The sequence below is a fragment of the Amblyomma americanum genome, chromosome 10 (assembly GCF_052857255.1).
Source record: "Amblyomma americanum isolate KBUSLIRL-KWMA chromosome 10, ASM5285725v1, whole genome shotgun sequence".
Taxonomy (NCBI): Eukaryota; Metazoa; Arthropoda; class Arachnida; order Ixodida; family Ixodidae; genus Amblyomma; species Amblyomma americanum.
In genome coordinates this window covers 104147209-104174661 of record NC_135506.1, presented here as the reverse complement: position 1 = coordinate 104174661, position 27453 = coordinate 104147209, and the positions used below count along the sequence as shown (strand labels likewise).

The window sequence follows — 27453 nt, the reverse complement described above, 5'->3', positions numbered from 1 at the left end:
TGAGGAACACCGCGAAGCACGATACAGCACGATTAGTTTACTTGCTTGCTTCCTTAAATGGTGCTTTTATGTTGATGCAGCCACAATAAAAGCAATTGGTGTGCAGACATCTCAGGGAATTTTCTTCCGTGCATTCGTCCAAATGCAGAAGCGATTGCAAAGGAAGAAAGTTTGTTAGAAGCTGACAGATGGAAAACCTCGCATTGCGTATCCTATGTAAAAATTAAAAATTCTGTGGAAATAATGTCCCTGTGCGATAAATTCAGCGATTGCCTGTCTCAGGTATTTGAGGCTCGTATCTGCTTTCGCTGATGCTAAGTTTGTGTTAGATCAGGGTCGGCTAGTCCACATGCCTCCGTCTGACGTCTTTGCTGCTATACAGCCACGCCGATGCTTGCTTAGACCACGAAGCCTAAAAGCTTCATGTTGCCGCTGTCGACGGTCCATCTTTCTTTTCATCAATATTTTCTACTACTCATGAACCGACTTCTCATTTGCCTTGTTTTTTATTTTCTTTTCGCTTGGATGAGCGGCGGGTTATAAAGTGTAGCAACAGAGGGTAAATACCTGACGAGAAGGAAAAAATGTCTGCCATTGTGGATGACTGAGCTCCCAACCCCATATATGTGGCTTAAACAGATCATTTTGTTCGTTTATTTGATTCCTATAAAACAAACAAACAGAAAGACCTTTCGAAGAATGTTGTTTTTTTCAGTGGCAAAGCTTTTTCTCTTCTTCGCAAGACCGCTTTTAGTTTAAAGTTACTCAAATGCATCGACAGTGGGTCGTGCCACAACAAAGGGACAAATTGCAAACTTCTACGTGATGAACGCAAATATCTAGCGTGAAGTGACGTACTTGTTGGTTAATCAGCAGTTGCAGTGTAACTAGAGAGAGACTGGGAATCTTTGCCGACCCGCCGGGAATTCCGCTCCTTCTTCGTGAAAGAAGAAACACTAGCTGGCCGCTTCTTGCTCGTGCCGTTTGGTGGGCGTGTCAGCTCAGCTTTGCTTGTGCGTTCAATAACCTGCGTAAGGCTTTACTGCTGCGAAGAACGACCTTATCTGCGTCCCAGATTCCTGCCTGCCTTGCTTGGTGTCCGGTCCGGACCAAGGGACAAAGCTATCACCATGGAAGCGAGTGCGTACAAGTCATCCTTCTGCTTGTAGCGCCAAACCCGCCGCCGTGTTTCAGTTGCTATGGCGTTCGCCTGTTGAGCCAACAACGTGGGACCAAAACGCCGCCACAGCGGCAGCATAGCGAGGAATCCAGGACTTAAAAGAGCCCGTGTACGGCGCGACCGATCTAAATGTGCGGATCATTGACAGGAGTTGGGGGGATCAGGTTTCGCAGAAGAAAATAATTCCTGTGCGTTCGCGGAAAGCATGTCAGTGAAAAGAACTGAATCTTGAGGGGATATGTCTGCTCCATTAAAAGGGAAAACATCAGTTGACGGACAGGTGTGTCAACGCAGAAACTTTTTTTTTCGCGCCTTTCCGCGTCGATCTTTCTGTCGTCCGTATTTTTCTGTCGCGCTTTAGCAACCATGAATTCACATCCCACCAACTGTTGCCCTTGAGTGCATGTTGAGGAACCCCGGATGGCCGAAATTATTTCGAAGCCCTCCGTTACAGCTGATCTTGAGGCATGCCTGCACCTTTGGCTGCACTTGAGCATACCTTTCACTGCCGCCAGGGTTGTTTTTTTATTTAGATGCGACCGTTAAATGCGTAGCATTTGCACTGATACGTGGTAGGAATAGTCTGAAGATTTCATATTTGCAACAATTTCGCCCGCAAAATGCCGCCGCGTTGGCTCAGTAGTTATGGCGATCGGCTGCTGACCCGACTGATGCGAGTCCAATCCTGCCCACGGCGGCCGAATTTCGATGGAGGTGAAATTCTAAAGGCGCGTGTGCTATGCAATGTCAGTGCATGTTAATGATAACCAGGAGGTAGAAATTTTCGGTGCCCTTCACTACGGCTTCCATCATAGCCTGAGCCACTTTGGGACGTTAAACTCCCCTACACCATGAAGCATGAACCTGACCAACAAAGACATTCCAGTAGCACGACAATAAGACAACAGCGAGAATTATAGTTTTTCATGGCAGTGTTATCCGGTTAACCTCCATCCTTATGGTTTCCTCCTTTGTTGAAATCTTTATTTGTGCTGCTGGAATTACAAGGTCCATTGATAGTGACCGCAATGATGATAGTCAACAGGACCGCTCAATTAAGTCTTTGCTTTCCAATAACCAACCTCGGAGTAGTCTATTAAGCCCAGTAAATCTAAAAGTGCAGTCTGGTGCTTCGCAGAAGTACCGACTGTGGTTGTGCAAGGGCTAAGGCTTTCCGCTACCGAACGTAAGATAGAACGATCGAATGCTAGACCTGGCTGCCTCACCTCGCTAAAGCGTGCATGTTTTGCACTATGTGAGTGCATCTTCAAGCAGTCCAAGCGAAATGTGAGTCATATTCTACGCTATACGGCTTTATCAATAGCCTAGGTCCAGTGTGTGGACGTTACTTTTTAATCCTATGGCAAAATATACCTTCCTAATAGAAGCTGCGTCTTTTTTCTGTTAACGAATTTGCCAAGAACATATACGGTGGCTGCCACAACAATCTTTTATGATGAGAGGTACACTCACATCACCATTAGAATGCAGTTCACAGTAGTTCTTCGTTTGTGTGAGCACAAAAGTTGTGAAGAAAAAAGCCTAGAAGTGATAACTATATCGAATCTCTACCAAATACCCCCCCAAGTCTCGATAGTGCTCATGCTAGACTGTCGCAAACGTATCCGACGACGATATATTCCCTCGCGCAAGCATTTGACACAGTACTTCAGTGTTTAAAGGCCCGACATTCGAAGAAAGGAGGATGCCTTCCGCTGTGGCTCTATGTATCTAGGAGCGAGCGTAAGGTTTGGGCAAAGGAAAAGTAAGTGAACTATCGAAAATCACTGGTGCGGCCGTCATAATTGGTGGTTCTGAACCAACCAATGATGAGCGCAGCACCAGTGGTTTTCGACCAGCACATCTTCACACAAAAGTGTTGCACCAAAAACTCGTTCCACAATTCGCCAGTCAATCTTCTGTGACACGCCCAGAGCGTTCATACAACCTGCAGGAACGGGATTTCCATGCATTCTATGAAGCGTACGAACAAGGTTCACTGCGTGGTCCTTATAACTTAAGCTGAATATTTTCGTTAGCCTCCACGTTCTTGCCCATCGGTGAGTGCCGTTAAGACACAGCTGCTGTAAACTTTTCTCTTGAGGGGTACTGGTAAACTGCCATTCATTTATGAGAGAACCTTTCATATGCGCTCCACCCCATTCTTATTCCTCTACTTATTTCCTTCTCGTGATCCAGATCAGCTGTCACTGCCTGTCATAAGTAGATGTTAAGGACAACGCAGCGAGCAATAAAAAGAAAGGTGATAGCTGTAACGTTCAGATACCGGAAGCGGGCAGAGTGGGTTAGAGAACAAACGCGGGTTAATGATATCCTAGTCGAAATCAAGGGGAAGAAATGAACTTGGGCAGGGCATGCAATGCGAAGGCACCATAACCGCTGGTGTTTAAGGGTAACAGAGCAGGAGGCAAGCGTATCAGGGTGCGGCAGAAAGTTTGGTGGACGGATGAGATTAAGAAGTTGATGGGGATACGGTGGACGCAGGTGGCAAAGGACAGAGTTAATTGGAGAAACATGGGAGGGGACTTTGCCCTGCAGTGATTGCAGTCAGGCGGATGATGATGATTACTACGCTTCTGGTTTCTGCACTTTGCTAATTCCCTTTTGTGGGCAATAGTATATCGCACTCAGTAGCCGGCACGCTATGGCGGATGTTTGAAGAGTAGGCACTTGCATTTTCCGGTTAAGGGGACAGGGTAGGTCCAATTTTTGCAATGAATTTTAGGCTATGTTCGTGACCCTTTTTCTCATGATCTGCTGGGGTTAGAACATTAACCTTGGTGGCATTGTAATTTAGCAATGTTAGGTAGTGTTACTGAACTAGGATAATTTCTTTTTAAAAGTTAGGTTTTTTGTTATCTTTTTTTTTACTGGACCCACCAAATTTTAGAGCCATAATCTGCAGTAAATAGCCTGTAAATAAAACTCTTCTGCAATAATATTTATAATCCTAGTTCAGTAGACTATCTGTAATGTTTGCTCAATGTCTGTAAAATATTGTCTCCCTTGCGCCTGTAGTTTCTTAAAAAAAGGGTCAAATGCAGCAAAATTTGGTGTTTTGAGATAACTGGCTTTGAAGTGGAAGAAAGAGCTTTATTGCAATATAGGACTATAGGAACAAATTCTCACGCATTTTTTCAATAGCCACCAGCCTGGTAGTCCCCTCCATCATCAACACTTCTTTTCTGCGCTAGCTGCCTTGTTTTCCGGGCCTCCTTAGTGACCAGTCGTGTAGCCCTCTCTGCAAAGTACAGTCGCCGCCGGTCAGCTTCGCGCAACCACTGGACTGTAAACCGTCCTGGAGAAACTCCGAATGACCTCAGAATCTCGGCTCGAGCAATGCTGCCATCATTGAAAGTTAGCACAGCATCCATTGTCGCTATTTTCAGCGTGTTGAGACCAAGAAAGACATTTTTCGGAGCATGCTCCCATACAACGTTGTTGAACGCCTCATTCGCGTTATGTGTTTTTCCGTGGAGACATTTCCGGAGAAGCTCAGGCTTTGAGAGCTGCTGAAACACCGGCTTCACTGCTTCAAGGACCGCTGCCGGGAGGGAATCCTTGTGGATGTAAGGTTCTCCATTCATCTCGCTCTTGTTGAATCGGCACCACGTGTCAGGACCCTTTGGACACAGGCCATGGGAAGGATGAGCATCAGTGGAGGCCATATGAAAATAGGTGGCCCATACGGCCTTCCGCATGTCGTCCAAGCTCCCAACATGTCTCCTAATGGCCAAGCCGTAATATGTCTGAAGTTTGTTCATCACAGTATCAGTCAAGCGTCCTCGGCCAGAGATAATCCGTCGGGCACCTTGTTTCCTTCGTTTTCTTTTTTGAGCCTTCGCAACCGGGTCCCCATCCTTTTTTGGACGTGGCCAATGCACTCTAGCTTGGAGACTTCAACATGGTCTCCACATGGCTTTGCTGCTTGCACAGCAAGGAAGCCTTTGCTGTCCCCATCTCCTAAATACTTAGTGTACCGAACACCGTGTAGTAGCATGCTCCTTTGAAATATACGCAAAGCACCTTCGGTCTCCATCCCTCCACTTGAACCTTCATAGTTCCGTTGGCAATGATGCTTGTCTAGGTCGGCAGGAGAGGTGGCTTTCGATATGCACATTGCGCAATGTTTCGTCATTACTTAGACATCAATGACCTTGCCAGAGTCAACACTGGTTGCGGACACTATGCCATTATTGGAGGTGTGCCCTCGCTTCTGCCAGCTTCCGTCAAGAGCAACAGCGATATCAGTATCTCCGTCATTGAGGTCCGTTGCTTCTTTAGCTGCGCATTCCATTGATCTTTCCGCGGCGGCGGTAACATGATTCAGTAGTTCATCAATGTACCGCGAAAAGTTTGTGGGTGATTTTGGCAAGTTGAGCATCGCACACAACGTAGTCCCGGCAGCTGCTCCTTTTCCTATGCATCGCAATGCATAAACAATCCTCACATTGACTTCGTAAAGGCCCGATGTTGTCCGTCTCGATGTCTCGAACCGGTGCGCTGAGAAGCACTTTACACACTGCAGGGAAAACGTGCAAGCAACTCCTTTTCGTGCAGCGTCTTCAACAAGCTGCATGTCGCCACCGCACGCTTTATACGCACAGCTTTCGGCAACGGCACACGAGAGAAGGTCAATGTCAATCAGGCCATAACCGCGGTCACTGTCACTTGCCTTTAGGTTCTTCAAGCGTTCCGCCGAGTGCGAAAGCTTCGATGCAGAGGCGCACGTGGTGGCCGCGGCGCCTACTCTTGGGTTGTGTTGCGGAGAATTGGCGTCATTGGAGATCGACTTATGCCGGTTTCCGTGGAAGAGACGTTTTTTAAACACTTCTTTGGCTTTGTCATTGCATTACCGATAAATAACCAGCACAAAGGTATAAACAAACTCGTATGTCCGCGAAAACACGCCGAAACACGAGCAAAATGCCGCGCGTTGCGAATAATCCAGCTGCGTCTTAGGATTCGTTTGGCTAAGTGAAGTATGCTAGCTAGGTTTTCACTGTTGCCAGATGAGTGACTGCCATTCCGCTAAACGTGACAGAAAAGAGGCGCTGAAAATTTTTTTTTTAGTTTAGGAGAGGCACAGATCCCGAGCATGTGTCAAAGGGGGCGTGGCTGGATGCTGCCTAGGGTTCGAAAAATGTTTATTTTGAGGTAAATATTTCCCGTGCGCGCAAATGAAACACTGGGCTATGTTAAGGAAAGAATAGAGATTTTAAATTACACAAAAACAAAAAATCGATTTTTTTTTCGGAAATTTTGCCTACCCTGTTCTTAAACTCGATTCTCAAGAAATGAATGTGCGTACGTTTACCGTTTTTTGCATTAAAACAAAGACACAATAATAAAGGTAGCCCCTTGTGATAGGTAGACCCTTCTGAATAAAGGTATTCCCTTGCGATTATGAGAGAGCATAACATTAAATCACAGAACAGTAGTTATGTACGGATTTTGTAACTAGGGTATAGAAAAGGCGTGCTGGGAAGCGTCAGTAGGAAATGCGACGTGAGCACGGTCCTCCACACGGAAAGTGATAAGTCCCGAATAATGAACGGCGTGAGGAAGGAAACATAAACATGACCTTTCAACTGCAATTCAATATGTGCTTGTAGGAGTATTCGGTGAACTGAAAATGTAATTGAGAATGCCTAACTAATCCTGCAATTAGATATGACATCGCCCTGCTTTTCACGCCCCTCATCATAACACCGTTTCCATTTCAAGCCCTCCTGCCCCTCAAGGGCCTTCCTTCTTAACAAGCTCTGAGTTTTTCTCCTTCTAGGTTCACTTAAGAGACGCAGCAGTACGGTTGGTATAAAGAATAATATGAATAAAACTAATGTGAAAACGTTCAGAAAAGGGAACAAGAGCTTACCACAGGAACGAGGCACTGAAAGTGGGAGGGCGATTGCGTGCGCTTAGGGCAAGCAGACCCAAAAGATACGAAGCACAAGCTTGATATAAGTCGGAGAATAAGAGTGTGGCAAAGTACATCTGCCAGGTACAGAATTTTTCAGAAATCCACTGTTCACCGAGCGTGAGCTGGGAACAGCTGTGGGCAGAGACTGGTGAAACCAGTGTCTCGGAAGCCCGCTTGAATGAATAGATAAATTTTACTTCTTAATAAAGGTATTACGAAGCTTGGTGGGAGAGCCACTGGTCCAGGGCCGCTGCGGCTACTGCAGCGGTACAGGCCCGGTCGAAAATTCTGCGTTGATCTTCAAGCTGATCACTAGACTTTGCTGCCTCCCACTGCTCGCTTGTGGTGTTTTGTATGTGGGAGAGTTCCGCGGTGTGTTGGCAGCCACATTTTATATGATAAAGGTTTGGTATAACCCCACACCAAAGGAAAGGGTCTCGGTACTGGGTGGTATGGATTTGGAGCAAAACTTAAATAGGTTTAGAAATCTGTTGGTTTGCAATTGTCTTGAGCGGCCACACTGCTCCATGCTGAGTTTTCAGTGAGGCGTGGAATAGCGTAGTTTGGCTCCTTGAAGATGCTCCAGCATTGCACCGTACGTCTGTAGGATCGGCGTGGATTGCGATTCAACGCCAGCTGCTCGGTTGCTGTGTCTGCGAGTTATGGCGTTGGCTGCTTGGTTCTGGTTAGGCCGGCGTGTCTTGGAGCCCCGGTGGTGGTATTATGATTCATCTGAAGTTCGCATTTACTAAGTAAAGCCAGTGTTTTTTCTAAGTCAGCCGTTGGGGTAATTGCGGCAGGTTGCTTGGGATTCAAAAATAATTGCAAAAAATTAGCTCTTTCCGTGTATTCGGCGATGGCGAGAGCAATAGATATCTGCTCGGCTTCCTTCCCGTTATAGTTCTTCAAGGTGACACTGGTGACCACATGATAGGTAGCATCAACTACTGTGGCCACTATTGCTGTATGGTCTACGTAGCTACGCCCTCACTGGTATAGCCTCTGTCGCCAGCCTCCTTTTTCAATCGATTTGGCTCGGGCTGATCTGCTGCCTTGATGATGTTTAGTGTGCATACAGCGATTATTGGAGACCGTGTAGGTGGCTCTTGTACGATCAAGGACGTCTGCCGTCTCCTTGATCTTTCTGACGCTGTCCGAGTAACTGCGTTGGGTCAGAAGAGTGCATCCTGTAGTAGATGAGACTACTCTTTCTGGGTGAACGGCAATTTGGGTGTCTTCGAATTTATTTTAAGTGTTGGAGATTCCGAGGTCCTTTTTTTTGCAGTTGGAGGTATTAGGCCGTGGACCTAATACTTCGTGTAGGCTTTCAGTAGGATGGTGTGTACTTGATCTATCTCCGCCTTGTTGAGCTGCTCATATGGTGATCTGTAGGTGGCTCTGCAGACTACTTTGGCCCTTACTAGCCTAAGCTTGTCTTCTCCTTTACTTCCTCTCCTGCGGTTGGGGACACGGGAAAATATCCAGGTCACTTGTCCTACAGAATTGGAGAAATGTTTGAGGCTGTGTTTTGCTCGCCGTTTAGAAAGCGACTGCACCTCAAGAAACCGCAGTTTGCACTTCCGACATCGTCTTTAATTCAAACTGAAGTCTTAGCTTGAAGAAGCTGTATACGGACTTGTAGATTCTGCTGTCTGGATATTTCAGGAGAGCAATGAAGGCCTCATTGCTGTGTGTATTGGACAAAGGTTTGTTCGTCTGCTTGTACTTTTTCAATCCAGTCTCCGGGAGATCCCTCGGTTATCAATCCGGTGACGTCTACATGTAGTGCACGATATCCAGCCACACGGGGTATGGTATGGTACATTTATGGTATGGTGTCGAATCGCCTGGGGAAGGCTCGTAATTGCGATAGTGAAGATCAGGGGTGAAAGAACAGAGCCTTGTGATGTATTCCGGTTGGGAATCTTGAGTTTGGCTTCGCGGAGATTTCCAATCTCGATTGTCGTTGTCGTGTCAGTTATAAGTGCTCTATTATAGTTGCATATTCTGCTGCCGCTTCCCAGACGGCGCAGCCCATTCAGCACCGCATCATGGCGGACACTCTCGAACTTAGTGTGAAAGACTGGGGCTAGGATAATGTTGTCTATGTACTTGGGAAGCATTTCCAAAACCTCTTCTTTGGAGTAGAATGTTCTGGACGGACCGCCCCTGTCGGAGGCCAAACAGTCTTGGGCATTGAGGCATTGTCGTCGAACTAATTCTGGGGGCTCAGTTGGTTGAATACATACAGAGTTCGCATAGACACGAATTTAAGAAAATTGGTCGTACGCTGTGTAAATGTGGTGTCCTTTCTGGACTGGCTATCTTCACTCTACCGGGATGTCTCCAGGCCAATGGGACTGCCCCAGCTTTCCGTGCTTCATTAAAGGAAGCAAAAAGGTCGGTAATTGCTACGGTGGCATAAAAAGTGAGAGAGATATAGTCAGCGTTGTTCTCGGGAGCCCGACGGCACATTGTTACTCAAAAACGTGTAGAGGAGAAAGCTCCGCCACCGCCATAGATAAGCACACATCTGTGACGTAATGATGATGCGGTGGCGCTGATACCGCGGGATGGCATGAATAGGAGAAAACTTGGAGGTGAAAAGGAGGTTTAGTTTCCTTTGCAATACATGAAAGCAAATGTTTCCAAAGCACTTCTCTAGTTTCATCATGCATTGTGATGCCGTTTATTCGAGTACAGCAAACAAATTAATCCTAGATCAGGTTCTGAAAGTGTTAAGCCGCATTCCGAAGTAGATGCGTTCTTAAAACTGCGGGAGTCTCCCGCCGCTGGGAGCACGAGCCGGATGTATGACTCATAGAAACACATGTGAGCCAAAGATATCAGATTATATTTCTCGTTTCACATAGCACCAATGTTGGTGGCCCTTCGTTGTCAGTTGGCGAGTGCTTTGAAGAAGAGTTTGGCAAAGTACCCTTCGTATTTTCGAAGCTGTCTTCGTAAAACACCACGATAAATGTGTGTTGTGGTTCCAGACATACCAACAAAAGGCGCACTATCTGCTAGGCGTTACACAGAATCACGTAAGCTTCACGTGTAGTCCGGCAGGCTGCCGCATACACTCCATATGCTCACAAATGCATTCGTAAAAACAAGATATTAAGAGATCAGTACTGAAAAAGCAGTTTTCAAACAACCAAGGGCAAGTGTACGAAAGAAACCCACAGGCTGCAGGAGACGACGTCTCAGAGGACACATTGGCAGCCTCCGGCTCCGGCGTCCGACAGCGCCACCTATGTGTGTGGTCATGGTGTTAGCCGTCTGCTACAGTACCTGGGAGCTCCGCGATTGGCGCGTGCTGCCAAAGCCGCAAAACTTTTGCGGGCGGTCAAGGACCGTTGGTTTGGTGCTAACGCGACCTTCTCATAAAAAAAAAACAAAGCAATCGAGAAGACTTCTCGGGCGTTTCATCGGTGAAAAAATCTCTCAGCCCTCTTTCTTTCTTTGCAAAGACGCAGCCACCCCCATAGAATCGATTCTTTTGCGCCCATTGTAATCTGTCGTTTTAGATTAGAGGTTGGAAGTGGGATTCCTATTCCCCGAGTCTAGGATATTGTAATTTTTATTCTCGATTTTGCGACTTGATCTTCCCTCTTTCTCTATTTGCCTAGAATCCCAGCTGCACTCTTTGATGTTGATGGCATCATGCGAACTTTTCTTTCTTGCAACTCATGGCTTTATTTTTCCAAAGCCGCCTCCTCGAGACGCATACACTTAATTACAGCACTGTGAAGTCTCTGAAGCAGTCAGTTTTCAGTACCGTCCCAGTTAGCGTTCACCACATTTTGTGCCTTGAAGCTGCAATGACTGAACGTCAGCTGTTCCAGTAGCGCGGAATTTTCTAACAGGTCTAGACTGGCTTCGAAGTTCTTGAACTTTTTACTAGAGAACAGGATCCTGCACTCTCCTCAGACCCAGTCAACCATAATTTTTATAAAAGAAAAAACGAAAGCAATCGAGAAGGTTCCTAGGGTGTTCTATCGGTAAAAAAAGCTCAAACGTTGATACAATGCTACGCTGGTAGAAGTACCAGACATAGCTAAATTGCTAAAAATAAACTGAAATAAAAGTACTATGACTAATACAGTGAAATGCACAAAAATTTCATCCTAATATGACTACCTCCTCTGGATAGCAAAGTGCTCAAATTTATATTTCCTGCTGTCCTAAAATTCATAGCAGTTAGTCATATTTTTTGTCAAACACTCTGCCAAGCGGTCTTAAATTTGTAAGAGGATAAACATATAGATTTAACAAACATTGCTGTCAAGAGGAGCCTTGTTCTTTAAATGTTTCGAGTTTTCCAGCTGATACATGTCATTTTTACATATGTAGCAGTTTTATGTCGTTTTATTTTGCACAATATAACAAAGTCCGCATCCAACAATCGGTTTTCAGCTGAGATCGAGCGGAGCTGTCGCCTGACACACCATTGTCTTAAACCTTCACGACAACTTTGTGATATTACAAAGGTTTCTGCCACTTTAAGGGTTCACGCATCCCGCACTGCGGTCGCCAAGTAGTGTATGAAGTATGTGCAGGAATTCTTTGACAGGGGCGCCTTAGTCAGAAATGTTCTAGTTCTTTCAGCGTTCTCTTATGCACGTAGACCTCAAGGTATACTTAACTTAAACCCGTACTTAAACCCGTTTGTGTAGTTCTGTTCCGTCAAGTTCACGGTATCCAAAACACGAGATTCCACAAACGCGCAATTGGCTTTTATGGTGAGACGGAAACCCTGAAAAAAAAAAACCCGGAAAATTAAAGAAATAATAAAGCTAGCGCGAATGCAGTCGAAAGCCTCGTCATCCGGTCTCCTTTGGGCTTCCATAACATACAGCAGCTCCTGGAGACACTACTGCGCAGAGGTTCTGCATGCTCCTTCTTGCTCTACAGAGCCGCGCAAAAGAATACCAGATATCGCTGGTACCAGGACACAGTGTTCTAGTCTGAAAGTTCTACATACATAAAGTGGCTCATTATTACCAACTTTGACTTTTAGAGAGCTGCTTCCACCACTAGAGGATCGGAGGATTGGAGGATCTTTTCCCAGCTGCATGTTTGTTTCTCTGAAAAGGTAAACTGTCTCGTAGGCGTGACGGCAGTCAGGCACAGAGCGAAGAGGGCTTACAATAGATAATGTTAATTGGGCTGCCGTTCACCCAAAAAGAACTTACTGACACGGCGGCGGCGATATGCAACAAGCAAGTGCGGCGGAGGTTGAACAGGTTACCCGCCGCTCTCGTCTGTGACAGTTTAAAGCTGACAACCAACTTTCGAGATTCGGCGTGCAAAGTAGCCACAGCAGTCTCCAGCAACGTATAACCGGTTCCGCCAGTGTGCGACCGGTCGAGATGAGTCTGGTTGCAACTTGCATCACTGACACAGTGGCTAAGCCTAATGCCGGCAGCACTGAAACGTAAGCGAAGAAACATAACGAAGCTTTGCAGAAATATTCCTCTTGGTATGATAGACGGCGCTATGCTCTCCTGCTAGCGGAGCGAAATATGATAATTTGCACTACGCATCAATGTAACTCTAGGGAAAGAAGCACCTGGGCGGCTGCGTTAAGCTACTTATGAGAAACTCTATGTGGCATTCGCCGCCAGTAATACTTAAGTAAAGTTCACATTTGAACGTTTTAAATAGAAGAAAAACTCGAGCCCGCTTTCACTTGTGACTGTACGCGCATCATATTGTGCGCTTATAGTCCAGCATTCTGTTCTATCTGCTGTCACAATTCACATAATCTTAAGCGTAAACGTGGTATCCTAACTTTTGTGATAAACTGCTCTCGCTTTAGATTAAAAAAAATCACAAAGCGTTCATTGTGTGCCTTCATGTTTTACGCATTTGTAGAGTACTCGCCCTTCCTGGGTCTCAGTTCAAGAGAGCGCATTAATGCGATCGCACTGCGCTCTCGACGCGTCTGTCATTAGAGCACGCTGTTCGATTTACGTTATTTTATCGGTTAAATGTTCCCCTTTGTGACTCCGACTGATTGCAGTTTTGTCTCTCTTGTCTCCCCTTTAGGTGAGATGTCATCGATGACCGAGACGGGTGCGTATGCGATTTTTATCTCTCCTTTTTGCTCACAACCTGCCATGGTGGCACAGTGGCTTAGGCGATTTACTGCAGACGATGAGGTTTCGGAGCAGAAAGTCGCATACTGCTGGGCCTCTTTTCCATGGCGACAAAATGAAAGTACCCCCGAGCACCCGACTTGATTTCGCCACATAGACCCCGTGCAGACTCAAATCATTAAACTCTGCCTAGTGCACCTCCGACCAGGAGGCAGCCCATAGCTGTTATATACGAGCCTTATATAGATCAATATAGAGCCTGTGGCGCTCATACGAAAGAAGCCTTGTGATTGGTTGCTGTGAAGAGTGTGCTGCTTTTACTTAGAAATAAATACTCGCGATATTTACGAAATGGATTCCAATGGGTGATGCGGCTTTTTTAACAACAAGAAGTAGGTGCAGCATGCGTGAAATCGAGTCACCGCGGCTATTTTTGTTTTTGTTTTGGTTAAGGAGCCTCGACCATAGCCTCGACTTTGAGCTTTGATCAAGGCTGGCATTATATTTTGCTTCTTTGCACCTTGGTGCACACAAAAGCTAGTCAACCCATGACGCGGCCTTCGATTTTGATAACCCTGATAGGCACTGGCCTTGCGCTCTTCTTTTGTGATTACCGCAGGAAGCAGGATTTTTTTCATTCTTTAGCAACATGACAGTTTTAGCAAAGGAAAAAAGCCACGCTTCTGTGATATTGTGCAGGTTATTTAAGCGCTGCTGGTTTCTTCACACGCCTTAAGTAATCTTAATTACCAATTTATTTCGTTTACATTTTATCGCCTTCATATTTAAATTAATTGATAACTCCTTGGTAGGAAACGTTTCGCCTTGTAGCCTGAATTTGCCTCCATCCAGATGCCTAAAATGTTCTGCCGTGCGAAGACGCACACGTGTTTTACAAGTGGGAGCCCATGTTTGGGAAACTTGCACTATAGGTGTTTTGAGGCGTGAAAAAAAATCTGTACATTTCAATGTGTCAATTAGTTGCAGCACAAATAGGAAACTAATTCAGGAAAGCAATATCAATTAAGGCGACAAGACAAGTTTTGTAAATGCACTATAATTGCTTTCTCTCTATCGCGATGCGCAAAACAATGCCTTTCGTGGCGTTCACAGTAGATAAAAGCTTATCTCTGGGGACGCCTTCAAGTGAGATTCTTAGACATTTGTCTGACTTTGACTCATCCTGAGGGGAAAAAAACCAAGGGTGATAAAGGGGGAAGAACAAGCAGACCAGGCTTTGGTTCCACCTTCCCGATCCATTGGTTGGGAAAGACCTCGTCCGTTAATTGCCAAGCCGATGAAGAAAAATGTGACTGGGCTCCGTGCTGCAAGCGACACAGTTTTTGGACAAATCCGAGAAAAAATCAAAGGCAAATTCAGAGGCGACGCCCTTTAGAGCGCAGACTGGGTACTTCTTTCCAGTAACTTTTCTGTCAGTCAAGTAAGAGCCGGCAGCACGGCTGTCGCAAATGCCCCACCAAACGTTTGCTCACCGTCTTGCCTGGTCCTTGCTCACGTAGCCTGTCAGCTCTGGCCGCACCAATAACAGACTGTGTGTAAAGAACATTCGATGCCCAGCAAAATTGAGGCTCGTCAATTCTGGCCCATCGTCGATTACAATCAGGTACCAGTTGCAAAATTTTAGCCATATCTGACAGTCACTTGTTTTCCGCTCCTGGTGTAGACACTAATGATATGGTTTGCAGATGTCTTGAAAGTAATTTTATAGTACAGAAGCCGGGCTCGTTTTCTATGCGCCAGCAATTTTCCTGATCTTGTTTCCTGTTTGATGGAGGTATACGCAACGATATCGCTATCAGAATACTCAGTAGCACTGGCCGGTCACTTGCTTTCATGTACATGGACTCATCTAGTAAAAAAAAAAGCTACTAACCTCGATAACAGTGGAACCTGTCGGAACAGGATGGCCAAGATATTGGGCAGCATGCACTCTGGACGAGAACTGCCCGTCCTTTTGCGCGCTCACATAAACGATCCCAATGCTTACCTTTTCGGTAACGGAGTATGTCAGTTTCACTGGAGCAGTCATTCTCACAATATTCACGATGTGACATTCAAGTTTTTTTCTGTTGAAGGGCGGGGCAACACTTCCGTTCATTTAAATAATTTGAGGCTCCGTCCCTACAATAGAAAAGTCGCCCACGCGCAACCAAAAGCAACGCTTCAATGGTAAACGGGAAAGCTTTTTGTCAAGCTTGTTATGCAAATCATATGAACTACTGATTTATAGCCTACAGCCACTCCCGCGTAAGCTCTCTTTCGCGCAAGAAACGTTCCTTTGATGCACATCGTAACACGCAGAGGTTATACACGAACAGTTGCACCTGGTGACTGAATGAACGGATGATGACGCCTCACATTTAGCCTGCCTGGCAGTTGCTGCTTTCTGGCTCCTCTTGTCAGGACTGTGAAAATAGATGGCCGCGTCTTTGGCAATCGCTTAGATTGTTTCATTGCGCAGAGCGCCGAAGAAAAACATAACGCCGCCCGCATTTTAAGCTGGGCCTCAAAACTCTCTTGTCAGGGAAATTACCACTTCAATTTAATTGCGCGCCGCGGTCTATGGTTTTGCATGAGATATGCTGCGGTCATCATGCGCTGAGTTTTGATTTTGTGCGGAAAAAATACGTTTTGTAGTACGGTGAAAGTATAGAAAATTACTTTCTTCCCTTTGAAAACTATGCAAAAGTGTCTCCTCTGGGCTACAAAATAGCTATTTCACAATAAACCGCAAACTTTGTTGAAAAGTTAGGCAGTAAATTTTAGTTAATCAGCCAGCTCATGCCATAGAGAGGGTGGGTAGATCGTTCTTGATCAACACAAGGTGAACAAGGCAGGCCAAATCATCTGGGTGCTTGCCAACGTTTCGACAAGTAGACTGGTCTTCGTCTGGGCAAAGGGTTCAGTACTCGCGGAGTTGAAAAAAGGGTCTTTACTCATTACCATGTTTTCATAATTACTGACGTCTGCCGCAGCATATACCTTTCCTTTGTAGAGGTGTTCTTTTTTACTCGAAAACTTTACTTTTAAGCATTGCTGAATATTCGCTGAAACAACTGGTATAACATCGCTTGTTACAACGCATCGAAACTTTTTATCCCTTGCGGTGTTAGCGTACTAAGGGGTAGAACTGAAACGCCAATACAGGGCGGCGCAGCTCCGTGCTGCCGCCCTTCGGATTAAAAGTTAGAGAAGATGGAGAGAAACTCAGATATTCCCGCTTCACCTGTTTTAAAAAAGTGGCAAGAATGCAGTTTCACTTCTCTACCTTGATTAGAGGTATACAGGTTTCCGGCTGCCTATCCGCCACAGGGCCGCGATGTTAACACCGTCAAACTTGCCAGATAGAAGGAAATTGGTTGCACAAAGCTGCAGTAAAGAAATAAGCGATCGGTCCCAGCGACGGTTCTCGGATGGTGGGGCTGCTTCGTTTTCTTGAAATCGTACTGTACGGCATAGTCTCAAAAAATTTGAACTGGGAAAAGTCTGCGCCATGGCATAAAAGGAAGAAAGTAAGGTCGGGCTAGTGCTGCAGCATCACGACTTGCAACAGACCGCGTGGAAGGGCTATTGGAGGGCCAGTATTGAGAACGGCGGGCTTTGTAATGAGTTAGCTGTAGAGCTCCAATAATCGTGAATTAAAAGACTAGCGCATATAACAAAGACACAGACATAGAAGTAGACAGGACGAGCGCTAAACATCAACTGAGTTGTTTACTGAACATAAAGGAACATATAAGCAATTCGGTGGTGCATGCGCACACTGGGTTAACAAAACATAGACAATCTAATCAAGGTGTGGCAAACTGTTCTCTAGGTACATTTTTTCTTTTTTGGTCAAGGTAAGTGAACTAGTGCTTACACAGTTATCACCTTCTCTGTCAATGTGATAGGCCTCACAAATCTCACGACCTAACTTTGTGCCTCCCCTACCAAGCACACACGTGGCACCAAACGCCGGCACGCACCCGCACCGCTTACAATGCTTGGCCAAATGACCGCCCCCCGCCAATGAATCTACCAGCGTGCTGTGCTCTCGTAGCCGCTCGTTCAGGCACCGTCCAGACTGCCCCACGTAGCATCTACCGCAGGAGAGGGGTATGCGGTATACGATGCCAGCAGTGCAAGGCACAAACTTGCATTCATGTTTTGTGGTGCAGACCGGTTTCCTTTCTTCGTTGACCGCTTTGCACATGCGCACCAGCTTTTCGGGGGCAGTGAACATCACGTCCACACCGCACCTCTCTCCAACTTTCTTCAGCCGGTGCGATAACTGGTGCACGTACGGTATAGCGGTACGCCTCAGCCTCCTGCAGCTAGTTTCCGCTGCCACGCCAGGGCGGCCACCTGCCCTGATTTCTTTCAGGAGGCACTGCGCTACAGCCGTCACGGTATCCATAGGAAACCCGGCGTTCTGCAACCGGTGCACTTGCGTCTGCAAACTGATCTCAATTTTATGCTGGCAAGACTTCTCGAGAGAACCACGCAGGCAATGTTTTGCAATGCCCCGTTTTACCAATTTCGAATGAGCCGAATTGTACGCTAAAATTTCCTTTTTTGTGCGTGGCTGGTACGACCAGCAGATGTGCCCCGTGCCAAAGAACAAACAAATCTCGAGGAATTGAAGACACCCGTTGATCGGAACTTCATGCGTGAATCTCAGCTTGAGAGAACATTCACCGAAAATATATAAAACACTTTTTACAACCTGTGGTTTGTCACTCTCGTTCTCAACATTCACAAACACAATAAAATCATCCACATATCTAAAACACCTCACTACACCTTTTTCCCTTTTGATGCACGCTGCAACGCGTTTGTCAAATTGACCTAAAAATATTTCGCTAAGTATTGGAGCTATGCATGAGCCTATGCAAATACCGTCTTTCTGCACGAACAACTTGTCGTTAAAACAAATAAAGGTGGATGAGAGGTAACACTTAACTAACGCTACAAAGTCATTTACAGAAACCCCGCTGCTATTTTGGAACTTAACAGCCCCCCCAGCTTTCAATTCGCTCTTTTACTGCGTCTAATAACTCTATTTGGGGAATGGAATAAAAGAGCTCCTCAATATCTACTGCTGGTCGTACCTGCTGGTCGTACCAGCCACGCACAAAAAAGGAAATTTTAGCGTACAATTCGGCTCATTCGAAATTGGTAAAACGGGGCATTGCAGAAAATTGCCTTCGTGGTTCTCTCGAGAAGTCTTGCCAGCATAAAATTGAGATCAGTTTGCAGACGCAAGTGCACCGGTTGCAGAACGCCGGGTTTCCTATGGATACCGTGACGGCTGTAGCGCAGTGCCTCCTGAAAGAAATCAGGGCAGGTGGCCGGCCTGGCGTGGCAGCGGAAACTAGCTGCAGGAGGCTGAGGCGTACCGCTATACCGTACGTGCACCAGTTATCGCACCGGCTGAAGAAAGTTGGAGAGAGGTGCGGTGTGGACGTGATGTTCACTGCCCCCGAAAAGCTGGTGCGCATGTGCAAAGCGGTCAACGAAGAAAGGAAACCGGTCTGCACCACAAAACATGAATGCAAGTTTGTGCCTTGCACTGCTGGCATCGTATACCGCATACCCCTCTCCTGCGGTAGATGCTACGTGGGGCAGTCTGGACGGTGCCTGAACGAGCGGCTACGAGAGCACAGCACGCTGGTAGATTCATTGGCGGGGGGCGGTCATTTGGCCAAGCATTGTAAGCGGTGCGGGTGCGTGCCGGCGTTTGGTGCCACGTGTGTGCTTGCTAGGGGAGGCACAAAGTTAGGTCGTGAGATTTGTGAGGCCTATCACATTGACAGAGAAGGTGATAACTGTGTAAGCACTAGTTCACTTACCTTGACCAAAAAAGAAAAAATGTACCTAGAGAACAGTTTGCCACACCTTGATTAGATTGTCTATGTATTGTTAACCCAGTGTGCGCATGCACCACCGAATTGCTTATATGTTCCTTTATGTTCAGTAAACAACTCAGTTGATGTTTAGCGCTCGTCCTGTCTACTTCTTTGTCTGTGTCTTTGTTATATGCGCTAGTCTTTTAATTCATGATGAAACACCAACTAGCCCAGCTTTCCGCCTTGATTCCAATAATCGCTTTGGCGTGTGAGGCCTGAGTTTGTAAGAGGCAAAGGGAGTAGAGAGAAATCTTCTCTTCATTTTCAGAGAAGAGAAGGAAAAGAGAGAGACTAACCACCTCCCGAAGCCGATGGGGACGCCTAAGCTCCCGTCACCTCTACCCTTTCCCTCGTTTCTCCCCTTCATCTCACTTAAGGTGAAAAAATAATTTCGCTCCATCGCTTCAGCACTGGCAGCCTGTTACACCCTCTGCCTCTTCTCTTCCCCTTTTTTCAACTCCTTCGGTGCCATAAATGTGGAGAGACGATACCTCTTTCTCCCCTTTGTCACCTGCTGCCGAGGCAGGTGCTGGGGGCAAGTAGTGGGAGGCACTGCGCACGCTAGTCCTTGCGCTGATGGCGACACCAGCACGACGCCGACGACGGTGGCAAACTTAGGAACTAGGTAATAACAGCTCACATTATAAAAAAAGGCTTTCAAATAATGCAAACATAAAAAGCAGCGTGTGACCATCAAGCAACTGCAGATAGGCAGCGAATAGTAGGCAGTTGGTCTTTGAAAGGCAAGCCATTCATAATGCCTCGGCCTAGACCATACAGAAAATTTACAATGCTAATTAAATACTAACAAGAAAGGCAATATAAGTGACTTGATATATTACATTTTTCACTGCTTGTAAATTATTTCGTGCTGACAAGGTATTTATTGAGGTAGTTGCCATTAGAATTGGCAATTCCCTATCGGCTAATTGCCTATTGCTTATTCGCTATTTACATATTGGCTAATTACCTATAGGCTTATTGGGTAATGGCCATTATAAAGCAATAGTCAAATGAGCTACAACTGGGGCGAGTTGGAAATGCATTCTTGAAGGTATTGGTGAGCGCTACCAAAATACGGAAAGGGACGAACTCACAAGACAAGCGCTTTCTAACAACTGTTTATTATCAGAAGAAGCATGCCTATATACACATATTAACGTCAAATCATACACAGAGGAGGGAAGAGCACACGACGCTGACAAGAGCGATATGAAGGAAAAATGTATAATAATAAAATATCAACACGTGCCTTTACAACAGCCGAAGATTGCTATTCCTGAGGTAGTTAAATTCGGTTCTCCCTAGCATCACCGAAGGGGAGCTGAGACATTGGTTACCTGGAGCAACGCGCATAGCGAAAGCTTCGATAATTTCGCGTTCCCGTCTGTTTCTGGCCCGACCTATTACCTTGGTGTTTTTTAGCATCGGGGTGCATTTGCAGTGTGCGCAATATGGTGCCAGATTTCCGGATTTTGGTACTTGCTCGCACAATCTTTCTTGCTCTCTGAGCCTCTTGTTCAGGCATCTACCCGTTTGCCCTACGTAGGTTCGTTGACAGCTAGGCGGAATACTGTAAATGACGTTTTCTTCACACTCTACAGAGGTGATGTCGTGTTTGACGTTGCACCCAGGTTTTTTTTGTGGTCTTCATTCTCGTTGATTTTTTTGCACATTCCAATAGCTTATTGGGAACTGAAAAAACCACCTCAACTCCGTACTTGTTCGCTGTCTTCCTTATTCTGTGGGAGATGTTATGAATGTATGGCATCATAGCTCGGTTTCTTATTCTTATCGGTTGTTAGAAAGCGCTTGGCTTGTGTGTTCGTCCCTTTCCGTATTTTGGTAGCGCTCACCAATACCTTAAAAGATAGCAATAGCTTCATTCAACTGGAGTTCCAGAATATACAGGTAGATATGCCAAATATGTAAGAAACCCGTGTGTACAGATTTCGTGCATTGCAAGAAAGTATCTGATTCAGTTGGAGCGCGAGAAATCTTGCAGGAACTTAGTGTTATGAAGAAGCCTATGCATCATGTAGTTGAAACTGTTTACGTACGCTTGCACGCTATCACCATACTTCACTAGGAAGGCTGCCAGGCAGGAAGGCATATCCTCTTCACTACTACTTTCCGTGTGGTTACAAGAAGTGTTCAGAGATTTTATTTTGGAACAGGTTTGATAACCGTTAATAGAGAATAACACAGTTATATGGAACTTTGCTGGTACATTTGTGCTACTAGTAACTAAGCAGGGCAACAGTACAGCGTGACTTCGGAACGAGGAAGTAAAAAACTATGTGGGGTCTAAAGTTAACTTGAGGAAAAAATTGTCTCAAGCAAGAGTTGGCAGTGAACCAGCGAGAGTATAAAAGACCTGCTCAGTAAAGCGGAGGAAGAAATTGAAGGCACGAAAGTCAAATACCTAAAAGAATAATAATGAAAAGCAGGGTATTTCGGAGGACCTCTTTCGACGAGTAACAAATATTCTGTACCTGCGAAAAGAAAAATATTTTTGTTTGGTTTTATAATGTAATTATACCCTTAAGGTGCAAACTTACAAAAAAAGGTTTCGCTTGAAAAAAAAACACGACAGTGCAGTGAGCGATAGAAAATAAACCTGTCGTTCTAGCCTTAATAAACAGAAGAGAGCTGAGTGGTACTAGAAAAAAAAGCGAGGGTATGATATTCTGACTAAAATCAAGGAAGTGAAATCGCCATGGGGAAGACACCGTGAACTCTGGGATTGTTTTGCCACGCTTCTCCCGCGTATAAAGAAACTTTCTAGCTACTCCGCACCAGAAAAAAAAAACAACGTCCACTCCGAGTCTTTCTCCAACTTTTCTCAAACATAAGTGAGATTTTATTAATGTACGGAATGATCGCCACTCGCTTTCTTGCTTAAGATTAAGTGCTCGGAGTGATAATTGGGGAACATTTAATGTTTTCAGCAACACATCGGCAGCAGACGAAAGAACGTCGAGTGGAAAGCCAGAACCAATAAGCCTAATCACTCGACTGCTAAAACTTGATTCTGTTTCATGCACACAGGATTTAGTGAAGGCACTTTGAAGTTGAGTCTGAACAAGCTGCAATCGCCAACTCCCGTCAATGACCCAGTTTTTCAAGGTTTCAGACCTTGTTATGCTTGGTTTAACAGCAGAAGGCGCGCAGAGCACTACAGCCGTGAACATACCGAGTTGTTTTAACTGGCACAAAAAAATGCATTTCCTCGCTCCAGTGACGTCGAAGAAAGGTTGCATGCTTAATTGAATTTCCATCCTCGTTGGACGCGGATGCTACTACGGACATTCCACATCAACGGCTGCAAGGCTGCCAAGCCGTGTTCACTAACGCCTCGAGCAAGACTCATTGGTTTTAATTTTGGTTTTTACGAAAGCTCTTTTTCTTTTCATTGTAGGAACTAGTGAACAAGGTAAGCCCTGTGTCGCCTTCATGTTTTATAGCAGGCAGCGTTTAATATTTGGAAGCCTGAACACCTTTTTCTGGCCGATCTTTTCCAAGACCGGTATTGTTTTCTTGGAATAATTGAAAAGAAAGCATTAGTGTTTTCCGTGTTTTAACTCTCAAACAATTTACATACACTGTGATAGTTTTCGTGTGGAGAAGTCCTTGAATTTTCAAATCCCGCGGGAAAAGCGGCATTCACAAGAAAAAGAGCCGGTGAAATGGAACGACTGAAGATACCTTAAATGCTTAACACGCATCAAGATCAAGTTCACACAGAATTTCGCAATAGAAAGCTGAAGTGCTCACAGTTCAGGGAACATTCAAAGAAGAAATTCATTTAGTATTTCATCATTGCGAGCAGGTGTAAGCATTAAATGCACTGTGCACTAAAGGTTTATCGTAATCTAGGAGTGCCCCTATGTATACTGAGAGCGGCAGTAGAGTCTTGAAGGGGCGTCCCTCAACAGCCACTTTTCTTTCCTTGAGCTTTTATTGACGAGTGACAGCGCGTCCGACTTTCTTTGCGCTTTCGATATATGGATACCAGTGCTCGCCACGTACTCAAGAAGAGCGGACGTTGCGAACTCATGCTATACAAGAATGCTGGGACAATGGCAAAGGCTGTACATACGCCGCCGTCACAATATCCAACGGCCACCACGCGAAGGGCGACAAATTAGGTCTTGTCTCTGGCCGTGTTGAGAGATGGCGCCACATGACCTGTGTTCTAGGGTTCGCGTGCGTTACTTAATGATGGCAACTCACGCGACGATGTTGCCTAGCTTATCAAATCAACCAAGGTTGGGCTTGAGACTGTCCTGCAGCGGGGGGGGGGGGGTGATAGCTTCAACCACCACGGGATCACGAAGATACCGTCGACTCATGATCTGCACGTCGGCAGCGCAGCACGTAGCGCCAGGAGGTCTGAACGCTTTGCCAAAGTTCGTTAAGTTCTCCTCCGTGTTCTTTGTTCTGGCGCCAAAGTCACCCGGGGTCTCCCGGAAACAAGAGCTAAAAACATCGCATTCTTAACGAAAGATAGCAGAGGGAGGACACTTCGTCATTGTACGATTCGTGCCAGTGCACTCGTTTTCTTGTGAACGCTGTCCTGTTGCGCCGGGTTTTCACCTTGCACCATGCACCAACAGGCCCAACGCCATACGCTTCTTGAATGCTTTCTACTTTTTACAGTAATAATGGCAATTATTCTTTTTTTTTAGTTGTTTGTAGGTCATGTATTTTTTTTTACCTACAGCGTAATTAATATAAAATTACCGTTATGCTTTGGGCGTGTCGGGAGCGCTTCCGTCATCTGTTTCGACCTGCTGGTGTGGCATGGTGTTTGTCACTGTTAATAAACACAGGAATAAGTTCGTACCGTAACCGCTGTTTTTGGTATCTAGATAATGTCATCTGTACCATTTGTGGTGTGGTTTCAGCGCACGTTCAGGAAACCCAACTGGCCTAAAATAATTCGGAAACCATCTCTGTGGTGGCGCTCGCAGCCCATGTGCAGCTTCTGAGAGTTATAGAGTAGAAATCATAATGTAATCATTGCATTTATAATTTCAGCACAAAATCAGTAAGTATGTGCCTTGAAAAATGGCACTAATCAAGGGAAGTATATGCCTTATCAGGAAATTATGCAGAGTGAGATTGAATTCAGGGAATTTTTATGTGCCGGTTTGTGTGCTTCGTAGCAGTCATGGCAGTGAACAAATTCCTTTAAGAGAAATAAAACAAGTAAACAACTTCTTTCAATAATTATCAATTATTCTTGGCTGTAATTTGCAAAAAAGGTCCTCAGAACACTCTCGAAATTAGTTTTAAAAATGCAACCTTGCTATTTATGCCTGCAACCTTTCGTCTCTCCACTCTCGGTATGAGAGGCCAGGAATCCAGATTGGCATGCGAAAAGCCCTGGCCAGCATGCCAGCTGGACGACTGATGCTTGATATGAACACATAGGCACCAACGCGTGGTTGTACCGCTATTTATATTTATCGAAAGCTGAACTTTTCATCACTGCAAGAATTACCTTGCGTAAACTATGTCAGCAGAGCGTGTGTTCTGCCTGCCGAAAGGCACCCTTGTTCAATGCAGGGCAAAAATTTTTACGCCTTCTTTGACGGTTATTTGGTTCTACGTTGCAGTAAATTAAGAAATTTTTATAGACTTTAAGACAGGTGACCGGTGTGCGTTTTGTATGCGTGAAATCATAAATTATTTTTAAAGTAATACTATTTATTTTACCCAGTTTTGCAATATAATATCATCACAATTCCGAGCTGTACTTTGACAAACAAATTTACCAGTTTTAAATGTAACATGTAATGTAAGTATTTCTAAAAAGCAAGGTTCATGTTAACGTTTTAGTCATCCGCACGCGCAGCGGATATATAAGGGACCAAATGGTGAGCCCTTTTCCGATAACGAGGAACCGGATTGACAGCGCCGTCGTGGACCAAAGGTTGCCGCCACGCGAGACGCTCCATCCGCGCCGCGATGAGTTGGAACTCGAAGAATCCATCCAGCTTTTTCCCTTTCATCTATAAATATGTCGGATCGGGGAAGACTTCGCCACAATAAATATCACGACGTTGTAATTGCCGTACCATGTTCCCACAGACATCGTCAGCACTGCGCACTTAATGTTCACTTGGTGTCGCCCGGTCCGCCTACTGACTGTCCTGCTCAGTCTTTTCCTTCCATTCGCACACGCAAATGCGGTTTTGAGCGTAGAGAAATGTATCGGGGGCTTGCACATGGCGTTTCGTTGCAAATTGAAAGCATAGTACTGGAAATGAAGCACCGGTGCGGAATGCGAGCTAGAGCTTTGTAACCTGAACGCTCCCATTAAACTAAGCATATTTAGAGAAGACTCACAACAAATGAACAAAACCGAATTTTGAAGGGACATTCCTGACTAACGGACTGACGTGATAGCTTTAATGGCTTCATTCGGCAGCCTGAGGACCTCTTTTCTCATCACTTCGCCAAGGTTTGGACTGCACGCCCACATGTGCAGGATTTGTTATTCTCTACATTCATAGAGATGCAGGGAATCCTCATACCACTCCTGGCATAGTGGGGCAGCGATAAAGCTCCAAATACAGCCACCAGTAGGGCTTGTGAAGCACAGGCTGCTCTACCCGAGCTACCAATCACTACTTTAATTGCCACCCTAAACGGCGGGAACTTAACTCAGAGTCCGATGGGCAGATTGTGATGACGCCACAAAACTGCATGACAGGGGTCACCTGTATTATTTGATAACCACGCCGACAGCGGATTTTCGGCAGAATGGGAGTTTAAAGGCTATCCCATGAAAATAAGAAAACGCTTGCATACATATCGTGAGGCCATGCCGCTACGAAGGCAATACAACCAGGTACACGTCGTATACCGCATCGCTTTATCTTGTCAGACACTTATTGTTTGTAATCCGTACGTGCAGCTCCGTGACAGCGCTGACCGGTGTTGCGTTAGCCTGCTCACACAACTGTCGTACCAGGAATACATTTTCTTCCTCCTTAAGACACAGTGCACTCCGTATGGAGGGCACATGCCCTCAGCCCAGCCAGTCTATCTCAAACTCTCACTATGGATGTAGGAGTAGAGTATTAAACGTTACCTAAGAGCCTCCCAGCTCAATTCCAACTTATTTTAGAAATAGGCTGTAAGCAACGTGTATTACGATTACAATGTGTTTTAAGCGCAAAAATTTAGGCGCAGAACACTTCTGTGCAGCACTGGGATGTGATGAGCTGCTTAGATCAGAAGCACAGACATGCTAAAACCCTCTCTGATTACGACGGCTTACCTTTTCTTTTTCCATTCTCCATTTTTATTGTTATTATATACTGTCATTCACGATGTTCATATAAATTTTGGTTGCACAAAATTATGTCACAATCATTAAGGATTGTCTTGACGAACATAACACCACATTTTTTGGAACTAAATCTCAATGAAGAAATTCGAACCTTAGCCCATATAGTAATTGCTACCAAACCTTGCTATCCAATTGTATTATCTGGAAAAACAACATTATCACTGGAACGAATTTTTCCTGGTTGGGGAGTAGTTATCGGTTATCGCGTTCGCCAGTTATTGAATAGAAAGAGCAGAATGGAAAAGCAGACATATAAATGCACTTAGCGTCGGTACTTGACTGCTCAGCCTACTCTCCAAGTACAGCTCTTGCAGGAGCAGACTGAGCAGCCTCATTGCCCTCACATCAATGTCCACCGGAAACGGAAATAGGCACCGCTGTATGGTGGTGGTCACGTAGGCGTTTATCGTTCTGAACGATAGTGGATTCATTTCAGTCATATTTAAGCTTGACCCGCTCCGCAGAACTAGTGTGAAATTGTGCCGAGACTCGAAAGAATCACAGGTTTTATTCATCACCATTGAGACTGTAAGTAGCCAAGGACATTGCGATTGAAAAGTGGACATCACAATAAGTCTGCGGGCAAAAAAAATGAGTGTGAAGAAATTAATATATTATGAAGTGTTGCCTTTTGTTAATAATTGTACACGGCCCTGTATATAAGCTGTCTTGTGAGAGTCAATCGTCGATATGTTAGCAATGCGTAGCCGGTGAAAAAAAAGTTCGTAAGTACTCTGGATTGTTATATAATGCGGCTAGACATCTTATATGGTGTTGGGGTATAGAAATAATGAAAAAACTATGGCTCCCAAGCAATAACGGAAAAAGATACATATATACTGACCCAACTCTGGGTCCAGTAGGCGCGACTGATGCTGAAGAAAGGCAAGCAACTTCATGCAATGATGTCGATCCGCTCTCTCTTTTCTTCCATGCAGAGATGA

General features: G+C 45.4%; 1 long non-coding RNA gene across 1 annotated transcript; it reads left to right on the top strand.

Annotated features, from left to right (window-relative positions):
* The first annotated feature begins 974 nt into the window (after positions 1 to 974).
* On the top strand, positions 975 to 22579 carry LOC144106684 (uncharacterized). The gene is made up of 3 exons (XR_013309093.1): positions 975 to 1140; positions 13182 to 13208; positions 22565 to 22579. It is a non-coding gene; the product is annotated as an uncharacterized LOC144106684 (long non-coding RNA).
* The last annotated feature ends 4874 nt before the right edge of the window (positions 22580 to 27453 follow it).